Here is a 17,030-nt window from a genome sequence, read left to right on the forward strand (position 1 = left end):
CCTCCTCCATAGTGTGTCCGAGCCTGACAGGAAAGGTTAGGTCTGATTCCGGTGTGACGTGCAGAAAAAACGTCAAAAGTAAGTTTTCGTTCAAATTTTCAAAGTCTCGTATTACTTTAATTTTATTGTTTTTCAAAATGTGCCTTTCGTTATTTTGTAGCCTAATTATCTGTCTATAAGTTGTGCTTAAACAAACAATTTAACATTTGTGTAGTTTTAACTTTTTTGTTGACATACAAGAAAAAAGCGACCGAGGAGGAAAGTAACACGCTACTTTTCTCCTGTTGTCGATATTGTCCATGTTTTAACTAATGATTGAAGCAAATCGTATTTAATTTTACGAATAACAGAGATTTATTTAAGAAAAACCTGTGATCTAGGTAAGCATAAAATATCTTTAAGAAAAAAAATGAGCTAAATTCATAAAATGTTCGAAATATGTGCTAAATATGTCCCAAATATGTGCCAAATAAGTATAAAGTGTACTTAAACTTTTATGTGTTCCTAATAAAAATATTTCTAATTAATAATAGTCATTAGTCTAAAGAATTTTACATAATTTTATACTGTTACTTTCCTCCTAGGAGCTTGTTACTTTCCTCCTCGGGGGTCAGGAGGAAAGTAACAGATGAAGAGCTTGCGTAAAAGTTATACTGTAAACTGTCAATTTATTATAAATGTTTAATTCAAATTTTATTTAAAAGGTGAATGTCCAAGCTTTCATTTAATATATTGGACAAATTTATCCGACAAATATTTTTAATGCTAGCAAAAAAACTGATTTTTGTTACTTTCCTCCTCGGTCTCCCCTACTTAGCCCTCAGAGGGGCTCATTATTTTATTAAAGTGTGATTCAATTGCTCAATACTTTTTTATGGGAAACATATTCGCTCGTCGGCGATTGAGATAGGGAGGAGATGTGTTCTAAACAGCTGAGTCGTACATTGGGGGGAGATGATGGTTGCTGACTAGGAGGGGGGTTGACTTGAAAGGTGACACTTTGTCAATCCGAAACGTTGAGCTGGTAGTGAAAATAGGTATGGTGGGGCGACTTTCTTTCTTCTTCATTCTGTAGTCACGAAGTACAATTTTTGTCTTTATAAATACACGCTGAGCGATCTCACGAGCGAGTAATTGAAAAGTTGTAAACGGGCACCACACACCACACTCTTTACAATTACGTAATAAATTTGAAGTATCTTATCGGTAAGTGGCTAGGAACTGGCGCCACCGACGGCAAAACTTACGGTAAGGTCGCTTAATTTCCGAGATCGATCAAAATTATATTTTTGAAAACTGTAAATATTCTAAAAACAATCTCACCGTAGCGTCGTTTTTTCCAAATTGTCTGTCAAATTTTATAAAAATAAGAAGCGGAATAACTTATTTTAATAAAAAATTAATGAAAATGTGATTTTATTTAAAATCTCGTAAACAAAAAATGCTGTGCTCTTTAGTAGAAATTCACTAAATTAATTAAACTTGTAAAGAATATTAACTAAAACTGAAATAAACAAGTTGTAAATTCAGATGTTCATTACATGAACATTTTGCTTCCTCTTTACGATCAGCAAAAAAATTTGCATTAACATTGAAATAAACATACAAAAATAATATAATAATATAAACATTTAATAAAAACTTAAAACTTTTGCACCAAAACAGCATCGGCCACCTTACTTCCACGGTTTAACAATGACAGTTCAAAAGGTCTTGTTAAAGTGTATCGAAGAACGACAATGGAGTTCCCGGATTTAAAATTTTGCTTGCGGCCTAGGTAATCAAGATTCCGTGGAACACACTTTTTCGAAAATTCGATAACGGGGAGGATTCAATCTGAAACCGTCTGCTAGATCGTTTAGATTGAGTATGAAAGACATCCTTGATTGTGGAATGATACAAACCAGTGACAGAGCAAATGTGCAATACGAACCAGAACCTACATTAATTTCTCCAGTCACTATTGTATCAAAGTAATTGGCAATTTCTCGAGCAGATTTGGAAACGAACAAAAACTATTTCGAGACAAATGAAGAACATGCGGACGAATTTGAGGATCTAGATGAAATTGACGATTTAGTCAATTTTTTGGAAAACTGCGAAGACGAAATGGAATCTCCTAAAACTAAAAATGAAGATGCTGAATCAGACATGGATGAAAAAAACTCGAGCAGAGAATAGATTAAACGTGTACACGAAATCCTAAATAATAACATGGGTGTTTATGAAAGTAATGCAATCATTTATTTTGCAGAAGTAATTGCCCGATATGTTGTTAGAAAATTTAAGGCTTGCAATTTTTGTAGATAGGCAATGATCAGAGAAGAAGACGAACCTTCAGACAAAAGTAAATTCTACCTACAGCTTCGTGAATATGTGAATAAAGATCGAACTAAGGATGCAGTAAAAAACTGACTTGAGCTAATATTACTTTTGACAAAATAATTGCAATTCATCTTCTGGCATTCACCAAAAACTATAAATCTCTTAGGTGTTCTCTTCAAATTGTAAAAGATTTTACTGAGGAAGGAGTTAAATTTACAAATACACATTGTCATGATTGGTTTGACGAAAGCAACGGAAATTGTGTAAATCAACGAAAATAAGCCTTAATGTACTTATACCGAATAAAACTTCACGCCCAAACGCGGGGCAATAATCAAAAAGCAAGAGGATGAGGAAATAAAATTTACAAAACACTGATACGACAATGCAGAAAATTAAAGAATCTTGTGAATCTATAACGTAAAGATAAAATATAGTTATAATATAAAATATATTTTGTTGAAATTTACATGCGAGCTCAAATTAAACTTACAGTAGATTAAATATGTTTTATTGTTATAAATAATTAAGGTAATAATCTTAAAAAAAATTTTACAGAAATATCTTCTGCAGAAGCAGCTGTTTTAAATAATAATAAATAATAAAATTCAATAATAGTTCAATAGTATAAACAGTACAAAATGTTTGTAAAATTTTTACAAACCTTTTGTAATTATTCTACAGGCAGGCAGGTGACGTTCACTGCCTTCGTGTTGTGCTTTCTGAACAAATGTATTTGTTAAGCCCTTAAAAATCGTTTATCTTAAACGTTTTGTACTTCAACTTCGTGAAATTTTAATTAAATTGCGGACATGACTTAGTCATGGCATTAAATACATTTGACTGAACAGATCCGACAATGGTCTGCGTTAAAGTAAGGGGTGCGACCGAGAATATTTGTATTCTCTTTTTGGCGAAAAATCTCCAAGGATATTGTTACAGCAACGGGGTTTACGCGGCCTTTGATTCCGCCGCGTCAAGTACGCGCACAACCATTCTATTCTAGGTTTAAATAACCTTTCCAACAATCGGTATGCATTTCTGTCCGAACAGCAATCGTTTTTCTGAAATAATTAAATTAGTGTATCCTGATCACGTTTGTTGTCAGGACAGATTTTTAACCGATATTTTTGTGCATGGCACCAGTGAATCATTCCTGAGATCCACGAATCTTCAATCACGCGACCTCTTTCTATTTTCGGCGGCCAATCTTGCACTCGTCGATCTCTACAACTTCACCTATACCTATCTATACCTTCTGCTAACTCCCGGTCAAGGGCAAGCATACAAACCTCCCGGTTGTACGAAAATCTGTCAGCAACCGTTACTCGAGATAGTTCCTGTTTATGAACAATGCTGCATTCACGTATAGTTTGCTCAAAATTAAAATTTACGGTAAATATATACGTTATCATTATGCAGGTTGCTCTAAAATCATGGATATTCTTGTCGAACCACGTACTGCTAGCAACACTTTTTTTATGCTCATATTTGCTTTTTTTCCTGCAAATAAAATTGCCACAAACTAACAGACTTTTATTAAGAGTCCGATATCTCGAAGCCATTGAATAGTTTCTTCTCGACACAACCTAAACACAAAAACACAACCTAAAGATGTTAAAAGTTTCTTCCATTTTAATGAAATAATGAATCACAGAGTGTATAGACAATGTATAGACAGAGTGTATAGACAGACCTTATGCGTATCGCAGTACTTTGAGCAATGAGAGGCTACCAACAGCAGTGAGATATTGCAGGATACAAGTGACTGATGAAGAGGTTTTCAACAACGTGGACTATGTACTTTGACACTTTGTCTACTACACTAATACGTATCGCAGTACCACGAGCATTGAAATGCTACCAACAGCAAATGGATATTGCAGAATACAAGTGGCGGACGAGGCTACCAACAGCAGATCGACATTGCAGAATACAAGTGGTGGATGATGCTACCAACAGCAGATCGACATTGGCGAATACAAGTGGCGGATGAAGACACTTACATTTGTAATTTCAAACACCCTGAACAATGTGCTTCGACACCATGAGCAAAGGGATGCTACCAACTGCAGTGGTATCCGATTTCAATGTTGCAATAATGTACGTATTAGTCAATTTCATGGTGTTTGTCATTTTTTCCATTTATCTCAAAAACAGTGCATTTTTTAAAAAAAAAGTATACAACATAAAATCTTTATTTTGATAAGATATTCAACTTTTGTTTAAAATTTTTTTCAAAATTTTGCGTATTTTCAGAGATAATCACAAAAAACCATGATTTTTGGATATTTTTTATGGTCTTCACCATGATAACGATATTTGCGCCAATTTTCACTACCATTTACGGAATCAGCGCACAAAAATACGTTAGTATACCAAAATCAGAAAAACATCCTGTGCCTTCCCCTTGTAAAACAAAAAGTTTTAATAAATTCCATAAATACTACCCAGATAACAAAAGTGTCCCGCACGCCCGGCACTTTGTATGCGCCAGACCGCGTGTCTGCTGGAACGCAGTGATTTTAACAGCAAACTTTTCGAAGCTCAAGCGGGCTTGCAATGTGCCAGAGTTTACACTTCCACATTATCTAGACCGAATTCCCACTCTGGTCTGACAATCATCTAGATTTTATTGATTTTAATTTTCCAAATCAAATAAAAAATAGATAATAGGTTTGAAATAATTCACAAATTTAATGTTTATTTAAATTTATGTGATCAGTTTTTAGAGATTTTTATTAAAACATAATATAAAAATAAAAATAGGGGATAAATAAATTTATACAATTATGATATTCATGAATCTTTTCATCACTATTCTTTCTATTATTATTTTTTTTTATAAGATACGCGAATGGCCTCAGTTAATCCCGCTTTGCAGAAAATACGAATTGGACCTGTTTTGGAATTCACTTTATTTCGACTGAAGCATATTGAAATTTCGAACGATCTATTCGTATTAATTCTGTGAACAAGGTTAAAGAGGGTCTTTACAATTTCCTCACAACTCTATTGAACTCTTAAACTCACAAACTCTTTAAAATTTTAACTGTAGACCGACTTTTATTAAAAGCACTCGCATTTGACTGGACTTTTGGCCAGTGGAGAGGAAAACTACAGAAAACCTCTCCCGAGCACAGTCGGTTTATTCACAGTCGAGTTGTGAATGTATTTGGATAATCATCACAAATGTACAAACACATCTAGAGTTGCATTCCGAGCGAGACGAGCGAGAAATATATCAAAACGAGAATGATTCTCGTGTTTAATAACAAAATCTCGTCTCATTCTCGTCTCGAAAGACGAGATTATAATATAACAAGAATCTCATTTTTTCTCGTTTATTTCTCGTTATAAAAATTAATTTAAGAAATATATTTGTAAATTAATAAATTATTAATTAGTAACTAAATTTAGAAAAAAGTATGATTTATTCAGAACATTTTAAGCAATAACAATCTTATTAAATATTAATCTTATTTGAATTTTTATGTATGCATTTTTTGTTGAATTGAAGATGCTAGAGAACAGGTTGCCCAAGAATTAAGGGACATTAAATATCCAATGGATGAATCATTTAATCGATTTCGGTGTTTTGTGACAGTCAAGGAACTTCTGGAGAATAAACGTTCAGATGACACTGATGTTGCTTGGATTGATAAATAATCCCTTGCCATTTTAGACAGAATCGGATACGTCTTTTGGTGGTTCTTCCACCACTCCAAAATGTCAGTATTACTGTCGGACCTTTTTTCGGAGCAATAAATATTAAATTCTCGTTGCCAGTCGCTAATAGAAACATTAATAGGATCTTCTTCAAACAATGAATTTAAATTTAGATCATCATTTTCATCGCTGCCCAATACATTTTGAACACAGCTACTGTAGTTTGGCTGATCGATTATCTATATAATTATTTAAATAATTATATTTAGTAGAAAATTTTAAATTAACATAATTAAAGTTAAAATTAATTTACGTTTTGAAATTATATTATTGGAAACTCAGTTTAAAAATATTTCAAAATTAATTATAAAATAATGCTGACAAGAATGCAAAATTATTATTTAATTCATTAAGTTAATTTTTCAGTAATAAAAAATAATTAAACTAAAATAGAAAAACAAATAATCAATTTAAATTAATTGAATAACGGCAAATTAAACAATCATTATCATTGTAAATTAAAAAATCAGTGGTTTTCAATTTTTTTTAATTACTTGTTTTTCTTGGTTCTGCATGGTTTGAGAATAATCTGTACTCAAGGCTGCTTTAAATTTTTTAATTGACATGGCCTTCATTTCTTTACCCCAAGTCGTTTTGTCAAAAGTTTCGACTTTGAATCTAGGATCTAAAATCAGCACAGTACAGTAAGTCCAGTTCGTTTTCTTGTAATGCTTCATGATCTTTGCATAGGCTGCTTGAAGTGCTTCCAAAATCATCTCTTCTATTGGATTTAATTCTTCCAAATTATAAAGTTTTTCAATAGAAGTTTCCAATTTATCTAATAGCAAATTCACACCAATTACTACCAAGTTTAATGTAGGATATTTTTCACCACTGAGTAAGTCTGTCAAGACTTTAAAATGACGCAAATATTTCGTAAGTTCTTTAAAAATATTCCATTGATATTCCGTAATTTTGAACTTGTTCAATTTCTGATTATGCTCACATAATAAATCTATTGCTGGCTGCATTCTAATTGCTAACACAATCATATCATGTGTAGAATTCCATCTAGTTTTTACGTCGATGTTAGGAGAAAGCATCTGAATATTGCAAGTTTCGCAGCAGGTTTTTAATTTGTTTTGCCATTGCTCTGATTTTTTTAGAATTTTGAATAAACTCCTCAAATTTTTTACAGGGTAGGTGCAAGTCGTCGATTCTGATTCTTCTTCATTTTCTTCCATTTCTTCGTTTTCAGTCGAATCACTCTCTTCTTCACTCTGATCACTTTCTCCATCCTGTGATTCTTTATCGTCAATTTTCAAAACTTTCAACATATCCTGGACTGCAAGATTAAAAACATGCGCTAGGCACCGGAAGTGATGACTTTCAGAGTCGAAATCTTTTATCAGTTTTTGCAATTCAATCATACATGTCGTGTTGGCGGCAGCGTTGTCCATCGTTATGCCCATCACTTTCTCGAAAATTTTATTTTCTTGCAGCATTTTAAAAAAGCAAGCAGCTATATCTTTACCCTTGTGTTGACCATGTGAAGGACAAAAATCTATCACGAGAGATTGAAGCACCCAATTTTCTTCAACAAAATGAGCAGTAATCCCAAAGTAGCTTCTGTTAGCTATAGATGTCCAACCATCTAATGTAAATGACACCTTGGACGCATTTAGTTGTAAAATTTTCATAACAATTTCCTGTTTCTCGTAAAATTGATTTTCAATCAAACTTTTTAAATGGTTTCGCTGTGGAACATGAGCCAATGGATTTACATATTGGAATAAGTCTTGGGAAACCTCATCGTCAAAAAAACTGAGTGGTAAATATTTTATGACAACAAAATTGACGAGTTTTTCAAGAAATGTATCTTGTTCAAATTTCTGAAAAAATTCATGGTTTTTATTTAGAATATATGATACAATTTTTTATATTTCAAAGGTTTATTTGGACGATACATTAAATACAATAAACCAGAAAAAATTATAACAAAAACTCAACAATAAAAATTTTTATAAATTAAAATAATTTATAATTAATAAATAAGAAATAACACTTGAGTAAAATATAAAATAAAAAAATATTTACATTTATTATCTAGGTTCTGTCATTATCAGTTAATTTATGTAAAATAAGGTTCGACAAGTTTGTATAAATCCAGAACAATAAGTGGAAAAATAAATAAAAAATTGTAAATATAATAATCTTAACAATATTCTAAAAAGCGGAATAATTTTATATAAAATTTTTTCTGTCTTTCTCAAAAAATTAACAATATAATATATTTATGTAACAAAGAAATTTTTACTTTTGATTTTGGAGCAAAATAAATGTCTTTAAATTCATTCTCATGATATCTTTGTAGATGTCGTTGAAGTCCTGAAGTATTACCATCAGTCATTTTTAAAACTTTATTTATCGATGTCTCATTTAATTCACATACTTTACATCGAGCTTGTTTCACATTGTTCTCGAAAAATATTTCAAAATACTTAGTCAAAGGTGGAGCATTGAGTTTTCTTCGTTTACAGGTTATTTGTTTTTCTTTAATTTTCTCTTGTGCAGTACTAGGTCTGAAAATTTTTCGTTTTTTAAAAGAATAATAATTAAAATCATATAAAAATAAATGTAAATAATCTACAATATAATTTATTATAATAAAATGTAAAGAAGAAATAAAATTTCTATTTTTTTATTCAGTTTAATAAATGTTTGAAAAATTAAATTTAAATAAATATTTAAATTAAAAAAATTATTTGAGGATTTTTATTAAAAAATTCAGGTTTTTTATTAATAAATAATCATAAAAATTCTATCAAATTATTAATATAAATCAAATTAGTTTTCATAAAATAAAATATATTTACGAAGTTAAAATTTCGCCTTCATTTTGAGGTGCATTGAGAATTTCTGAGCCTTCATTTAGAGTTAAATCTTCAATGGCTTCACTTTGCTTTCTTTTTCTCGACATTTTATTCCTATTAATTGCTCGATTACAAACTGTCAGTTTGACATTCCAAATTATAAGATATTTAACCGAGAATAAAAAATTTGAATACAGCTTCGCTGAGACGAGAATAAACAAATGACAATATACATTTTTTTCATGAAAATATTCTCGTTAATCGAGTATGATCACTACAAAAAACGAGAGTTTCTCGCTCGAAATGCATCTCTAATTACACATCCTCAACGTCAAACCTCCCGCTTGATATATCTCGATCACAGTGAAAACACCAGGGCTGTAGCGAGCACTGAGGTTCAAGATGTTCTTTCTCATGGTAAAAACAAGAAAGTCATAATTTCTTAAAAAGTTTACTAAAAGTGAAGGGAAAAAAGTAAAATTTTTAGAATTCGCAAATAGAAAGAAAACTTACAGTTTGTTCAGTCCAACTTTTAAATTCACACTTATTTAAAATATTATTTACAAATAATTTAATATTGAATATTAAAATTTCATCAAAACATAAATTACTTGATTTTCAACATTAATTAATAGCATACCAAATTAATGAACATACTACTAAAATATCATAGTGTTTAAAAATAATCAAATTCCGAAATTTCGTAAATTTTTGTAGCTTTCCAAGTAACACGTAATATTATTGGAATATTAAAATGTCCGCCTGATGGTAATATTACCGGTTAATATTACTGTAATGTTACAGCAATACTACTGAAATATTACCATAATATTACATGTTCATGTGAAATACATAAAAATTTCAATGTTTTTTATGATAAAACACAAAAAGATAAGAATTAATCAGTCAAATAATTTTTCTATATCCCCTAACCGAAAGTACGATCTTCCCCTCCTAATTTTCTTCCGGGAACAGCGACTTTTGTGGCCTGCTCGAGCCAACGCACGCTCTGATTGGCTACGAGATTTTCGTGGCCAACACGCTTAGTAACCACATAGCAACGCTTATTTCAAGGCCTTTGTTATGACATGGGCTGTGAATAACCTCATAAATAAATTATTTTTAAAATTTATGTACAAATATAATGCAGTTGAAAGAGTGTTTTTTCTCTTTTTTTAATTTTTAAACTAAATAACTTCTTTCCTTTTGTTAATTGTATAACTATAATAAACAATACATTTTTGGAGGTTAATAGCACAAATGTGCACAGGTGGTTAGATCCTTTGGCAGAAAGAGTACATTTACATACTGAAAAATTGTATATGACACACGACCAGAAAGCTGGAAATTCAACTTTGTGGCCTAGTATCGTAATATACTATCAAATGTTTTTTGAAATTTTTTGTAATATTACCGGATAATATTACAGTAATATTACTGTAATATTACTGTAATATTACGTACTACTTGGGTTGATAACTTTTTTTGGAACTTTTAAAAACTTGATATTAATGTTAATATAACTGATTTTCTTTGTTTTAAAAAAAAATTTTAAATTTGAATTTTGTACTAATTTATTTTAGATCACATTATCACAGTTTTCATTAAAGTATCAAATTGATACAAAAATTTGTATCAATTTTTTATTTCATCCACATTTTGGAAATTTAAGTTCATGTCCATGTTATTCTAAATTAAAATGTCAACGTTAATAAACTTCAAATTAAAATTAGGTATTAAAATTCATATACCATTTTTGTGTTGTTAAGATGGAAAAATTGTAATTTTTATTCATTAACGCAAAGAATCATTTAAATCTATTTAAATTGACAAAATTATTAATTGATATTATCAATGTTCATAAAAATATATATACGATAATATACTCTTTGTAATAATAAACATCTGAAAATTTGTTTGATAACTTTACAAAATAATATATGTAAGTATCTGTTTAATGTGTTCATTATAAGAGACATTTTCTCAAAAATTTCCATAGCCTCCCCTGGTCGAGCGTGTTAAGCCGCTCCCAGCGCGGTTGAGAGATATGATGGTCGAGGGTTCGAGTCTCAGAGTCGACCCGTCGGAAAATCCAAGAATGAGTCTTGAATACTCATTTTTTTAAATTTATTCATATTATTGGCGTTAAATAAAAACAAAATGTAACGAACTCTCATTTTATTACCTAGAAAATAATTTATTACTCCACTTATTTCAATCAATTTAATATATTCCTATAATATCGGCATCAGTGACACACATATTGCCAGAACGCGTGTGCCACACAAACGGGCGGGCTATTTTAACAGCAATGGCACGCACATTGAGCTGAATTCTAGCCAACACGTCGTCCGATCAATCGGACCACGGACAGAACATGGCGCGCTATTAAGTTCTTGTATGTTATATAATTATGTACATTTGTACGAAAGGGCACTGCTCGTATATATGTAAATAAATAAAACATTGTAAGAAAAAAACGACAATAGGTTCTACTAAACATTTGAATAAATTGACAGTAAGTGATAGACAAATAAACAAACAAAATTTTTATAAGCTCCGAGGATATTAGAAATTTTTAAGACAAAATTGTGACTCAGATGCCAATTCTGCCAAAAATTAATAAATTTTTAAACTTTTTTTTCTTCAATATCTTCAATACAAATAAATAAATATGAATCTTTTAAAAAATGACGTAGTTATTTATTTTCTTTTAATCATTTCACAATTACTAGGTGTGTCTCAACCTGCATGTCAAATTTTTTTTGGACAGAAATATCATATTCGGAAAATCAGACATAATTTTTTCATTTTTGAAAGAAATAACTACTTTCTTAGGGAATGTTGTAGCCCTGGACAATACTTTTTGAACGGCACATAAACCTGTTTGTTAAATGTTTTCTGTTTAAAAATTTTCCCAAAAAACAAAACCCGTCTCAACCTGCATACATCTCCCCTACGTATAAAAACACACATTTTGAAAAAAAAACATTTAAAATTTATGAATTTTTACAGAAATTATGAGTTTTCAAAAATTAAAAGTCATTAAAATTCTAAAATTTTGAAAAATTCATATCTCGAAAACGGCTTGCTAAAAAATTTTTAAAAATCATGAAAGCTAGTCTCAATTAGTACTAAAAGAAAAAAAAGTTTAAAAAAATCGGAGATGAAATTGCAGATGGACTTCAAATTTAATGTGGAATACATCATATATAAAATTTAGTAAAACAAAAGACTTGGAAATTAAGAAATACACAGAAAGAACAAATTCAGAAAAATTACGGAACTTACAATTAGTTGAGTAAATCTGGATATCGCTACAATTTCGGGATATTTTCAAACTTATCTGTTTGAATAAGTAATAAAATATTTTGGATATAGTCTAAAATATTTTCTCATTTTCTCGTAAATGATCATTAATAATTTAAGAAGAAATCAAATAAAAATTTGCTTAGTCCATTTCAGAAATTTTAAAGAAACTTCCTTACTTATTGACGAGTTATTACATGTATTTCTCATAAAGCCGCATATGAAAAATTACGGAACTATTTCTGAAAATTCTTAGCTAAGAAAGACGAAAAAAATTTTGTTTTCTTTCTCCTTTCATCACTCACATTTTTTTGTAAACACACACGTAGACATAACTATTACGTCACACTTCACAATTTATGTATAGCGATCAAATACAAACTCATATATTACTAATATAACACACACATGAAACAATTTTTATTGGGTGCAGTTCCGAATAAGGTCCCCCTTGGATTATTATGAAACTCAGTATACTTACGTATTTTTGTGCGCTGAAACACCATAAAATCATGGTTTTTTGCGATTATCTCGTAACACACCTTTCTTAAATGAAGAAAAAGTTGATCCCCGATGCCGAAAAAAAACTCTTATATATTTTGAATCTCTGGACACTAAATAAACAAAATTTCAAAGATTCAAAATCGTAACCGATCCTCCTGCATGACTTTTTATGTATTTATTGTTTTTTATGCATTTTAATGAAAAATTGCTTCATTACGATGTGCAGATCAGTTGAAATTACTAGTGCAATTTTTTTATACTTATTAAATGTAAAAATAATAATAATAATAATACATAACTATAATTTTTGGGAATAAAAGTTGGACGATCAATATTGTAATTATAAATTCGCACTGTCAACAAAAATAATAAGAGAGTATTTTCCCTAGAACACCGCAGATGCAAACATTAGATTATCCAAATTTTCTATCACTTCTTATTCTTATTAATATACGCAACATTAGTTACTGCTATTGGAATTTGTATTTGTATCGTGTAACAAAATAAATGATAACAAGTTGGCTAAAAGTAGTTCAAAGTTTTGTAGATGTAGTTGATTTATTTTTAATCTATTTAAAAATGACTTATTACTACAAGTTAAATCACGCCTGTTGTCATGATTGTAATATAAAAAAATTTGTGCCTTGTGTGGTAGAAAAATTGTTTGCAAAGACGGTAATTTAGAAACTTTTTTTATCACAGAAAACCAAGAAAAGCTGATCAAAACTTATGAGAATAGAAATTTTTCTTTAAATAATTTAAAATTTTGTATCGAGCATGTGTGTAAATTGTCAAAAAATATTATCTGAACTTATCAACGGCAATTCTATCGTTGGAAATTTTAAATTACTTAAAGAAAAACTTTTATTCATAAAAGTTTGGAAGATCTTTTTATGACTTTCTGTGAAGAAAAAAGTTTTTAAATTACCGTCTTTGCAAACAATTTTTTTACCACATAAGGTACAAACTTTCTATTTTAATCATGACAAAACGCGTGAATAAAAATAAATCAACTATATCTACAAAACTTTGAACTACTTTTAGCCAACTTGTTATCATTTATTTTGTTACACGATACAAATACAAATTCCAATAGCAGTAACTAATGTTGCGTATATTAATAAGAATAAGAAGTGATAGAAAATTTGGATAATCTAATGTTTGCATCTGCGGTGTTCTAGGGAAAATACTCTCTTATTATTTTTGTTGACAGTGCGAATTTATAATTACAATATTGATCGTCCAACTTTTATTCCCAAAAATTATAGTTATGTATTATTATTATTATTATTTTTACATTTAATAAGTATAAAAAAATTGCACTAGTAATTTCAACTGATCTGCACATCGTAATGAAGCAATTTTTCATTAAAATGCATAAAAAACAATAAATACATAAAAAGTCATGCAGGAGGATCGGTTACGATTTTGAATCTTTGAAATTTTGTTTATTTAGTGTCCAGAGATTCAAAATATATAAGAGTTTTTTTTCGGCATCGGGGACCAACTTTTTCTTCATTTAAGACAGGTGTGGTAAAAAACAAAAAATTTCGAAAAAAGTTTTAGACAAAAGTTGTAGATCTCTAAAAAAACACACATTTTATGTTTTATGCATTTTTTACCAAAAGTCATTATTTTTTGAGAAAAATGGTCCCAAAGTCATGGTTAGACATATAATTTGACTCGTATATAGTATCATATTCACCATTACTCAGGATCCAACGAATTCCGCCAAATACTTTCGGCCTTATCCACCCCCTCTAGTCAAGGTTTTTTTAAAAAGAAAAGCGAGCAGTACCATATTTACCATTACTCAGGATCCAACGAATTCCGCAAAATACTTTCGGCCATATCCACCCCCTCTCGCCAAGGTTTCTTTAAAAAGATAAGCGAGCCGTACCTTACGCGGCCGAAGGCCGTGTTTAGTATTTTGCGTTTACCGCTGCTGTAGACTCCACCCCACAATTTCCGCAAAATACTTTCGGCCATCTCCACCCCCTCACGCCAAGGTACTGCTCGCTTTTCTTTTTAAAAAAAATGGCGAGAGGGGGTGGATAAGGCCGAAAGTATTTTGCGGAATTCGTTGGATCCTGAGTAATGGTGAATATGATACTATATACGAGTCAAATTATATGTCTAACCATGACTTTGGGACCATTTTTCTCAAAAAATAATGACTTTTGGTAAAAAATGAATAAAACATAAAATGTGTGTTTTTTAGAGATCTACAACTTTTGTCTAAAACTTTTTTCGAAATTTTTTGTTTTTTACGAGATAATCGCAAAAAACCATGATTTTATGGTGTTTTTTATGGTTTTTACCATGATAATCAAATTTGCGCCAGTTTTCACTATCATTTTCGTAATCAGCGCACAAAAATACGTAAGTATACTGAGTTTCATAAAAATCCAAGGGGGACCTTATTAGAAACTTTATCCAGAATCTGAAGCGGAAAATTAATTTTAGAGAAAATTTGACTGCAGGCGGATTCTATCTCTCGTCTCTAGGTACATAAATCCGGTGTATATCCTCTTAGTTAAAACAGGTACATAACTTCTGTTTAGTAGAAATCTATAAGAAACTGTATGCCGAGTGCATACACACTCATACACAGTGGCAATGGTTGCAATGTGCAATGGCTAACTGCGTATCAGAGTCAATTCCAAGTTCCGTAATTTTTCAGGTTCAAATTCTGAAGTCTTTCACAAAGCTCAAAATGAAAAGTTAACAATGTAAATAGAAATATTTATTCGAACTTTTTTAAGATCTTTTAAACTTTTCAGAAGAAACTACTAAATTTATTTTCAGAAAGTACTGAAAAAAAGTACTGAATTATTTAGAGATTTTCCCAAACTTTCAAATGAATATCTCTGAATTTTTCCCTCGTATCCAGAGTTACTAAATTATTTCAGGACTTTTTCCTGAACTTTTTCTTTCCGTGTAGTATTTTGTAATTGTATATTGGAGATTCCACGTGAGATTTATAGTCGAGGTTTAAAATTCGGGTAAATATATTTTTAGGGTTCCGTACCCGAAGGGGGAACCCTATTAATGAGGCTAGTGAAGCAAGACATGTACCCCCCCCCCTAGCGGCCACACGAATTTATCTAGAGGGCTGAAATTTGGTACACATATGTATTTTCGCGTGCAGATTACAGGAAAAATATAGCGAACCTGATATGAATTGATTATCATAGCGTTGTCAAGGAAAAACCATGAATTTTTACAAAAAATCCCTAAAAATGACTATGTACCCCTCCCCCTGGTGACAACATTTTTTCACATAGAGCTCAAATTTGGTACACTTATGTATTTTTACGTGAAAATTACAGGAAAAATATAGCGAATATGATTCGGATTGATTTTCATAGCGTTGTCAAGGAAAAATCAAAAATTTTGAAACAAAGCGTTTTATCCTCCTAGCGCACACACTATTTGACAAAGACAGTTCAGATTTGGTATACATACGTATTTTTGCGTATAGATTACAGAAAAAATTTAGCGAGCACGATTGGACTTGATGATCATATTGTTTTTAAGGAAAACTCATATTTTTAGAAAAAATCATGGATTTTTCGAATAAAAAAAGAAGCAAATTTTATCTTGAGGGATTCAAATTTATACATTTTTACGTATTTTTACGTGTAGATTACAAAAAAATATAGCGAGAACGATTGGAGTTGATTATCATAGCGTTTTCAAGGAAAAACTGATAATTTTCGATAAAAATCATGAATTTTCTTCAAAAAACGAAGAAAATTTTATCTAAAGGGCTTCAAATTTATAAATTTTTACGTATTTTTACGTGTAGATTACAAGAAAAATATAGTGAGCATGATTGGAGTTGATAATCATAGCGTTTTCAAGGAAAAACTGATAATTTTCGTTATATGTGTCTATCTATGTGTTTTTATGCTCACATTACAGGAAAAATTAAGCAAAATTGGAATTTTTCCACCTGCCTTTACACTTTAACCCCCTTAAATTTTAGGTTTAAGGCTACGGAACCTTCGGTTTTAATGCGAGTGTAACTCGCACTTGTCTGATTTTTTTCTTATTCTTTATAAAAAAAATGAGATAAGTATTTTTTATGATCAAATTTTTGAGTTACGAATTTTCAAAATATTGTTCAGTCAAAAGTAGACCTATTTTCAATTAAAAATAGCTCAAAAACAATTGTATTTAGAAAAAATTTGCTTTTTCTTCGACTTCTAAAAAATTTTAACTAAAAAAAAATTGAGAATTTTTTGATAAAAAATATTATTTTTTTATAAACAAATTAACTTTTTTTTACATTTAGGCCCGATTTAAAAAAATTTTTTTTTTCGTTTACCTACCTGGAAGTGTTAA

At 30.2% G+C, this 17,030-nt stretch overlaps 1 protein-coding gene across 1 annotated transcript in view; it reads right to left on the minus strand.

Moving 5' to 3' along the window:
* Positions 1-17,030, minus strand: part of LOC127276993 (apoptosis-stimulating of p53 protein 2) — a 169,259-nt gene that overhangs the window by 39,981 nt on the left and 112,248 nt on the right. The window lies entirely within an intron of this gene.

Source organism: Leptopilina boulardi, unplaced genomic scaffold (genome assembly GCF_019393585.1).
Source record: "Leptopilina boulardi isolate dan_hultmark-lab unplaced genomic scaffold, ZJU_Lbou_2.1 LbouV2_162, whole genome shotgun sequence".
Classification (NCBI taxonomy): Eukaryota; Metazoa; Arthropoda; class Insecta; order Hymenoptera; family Figitidae; genus Leptopilina; species Leptopilina boulardi.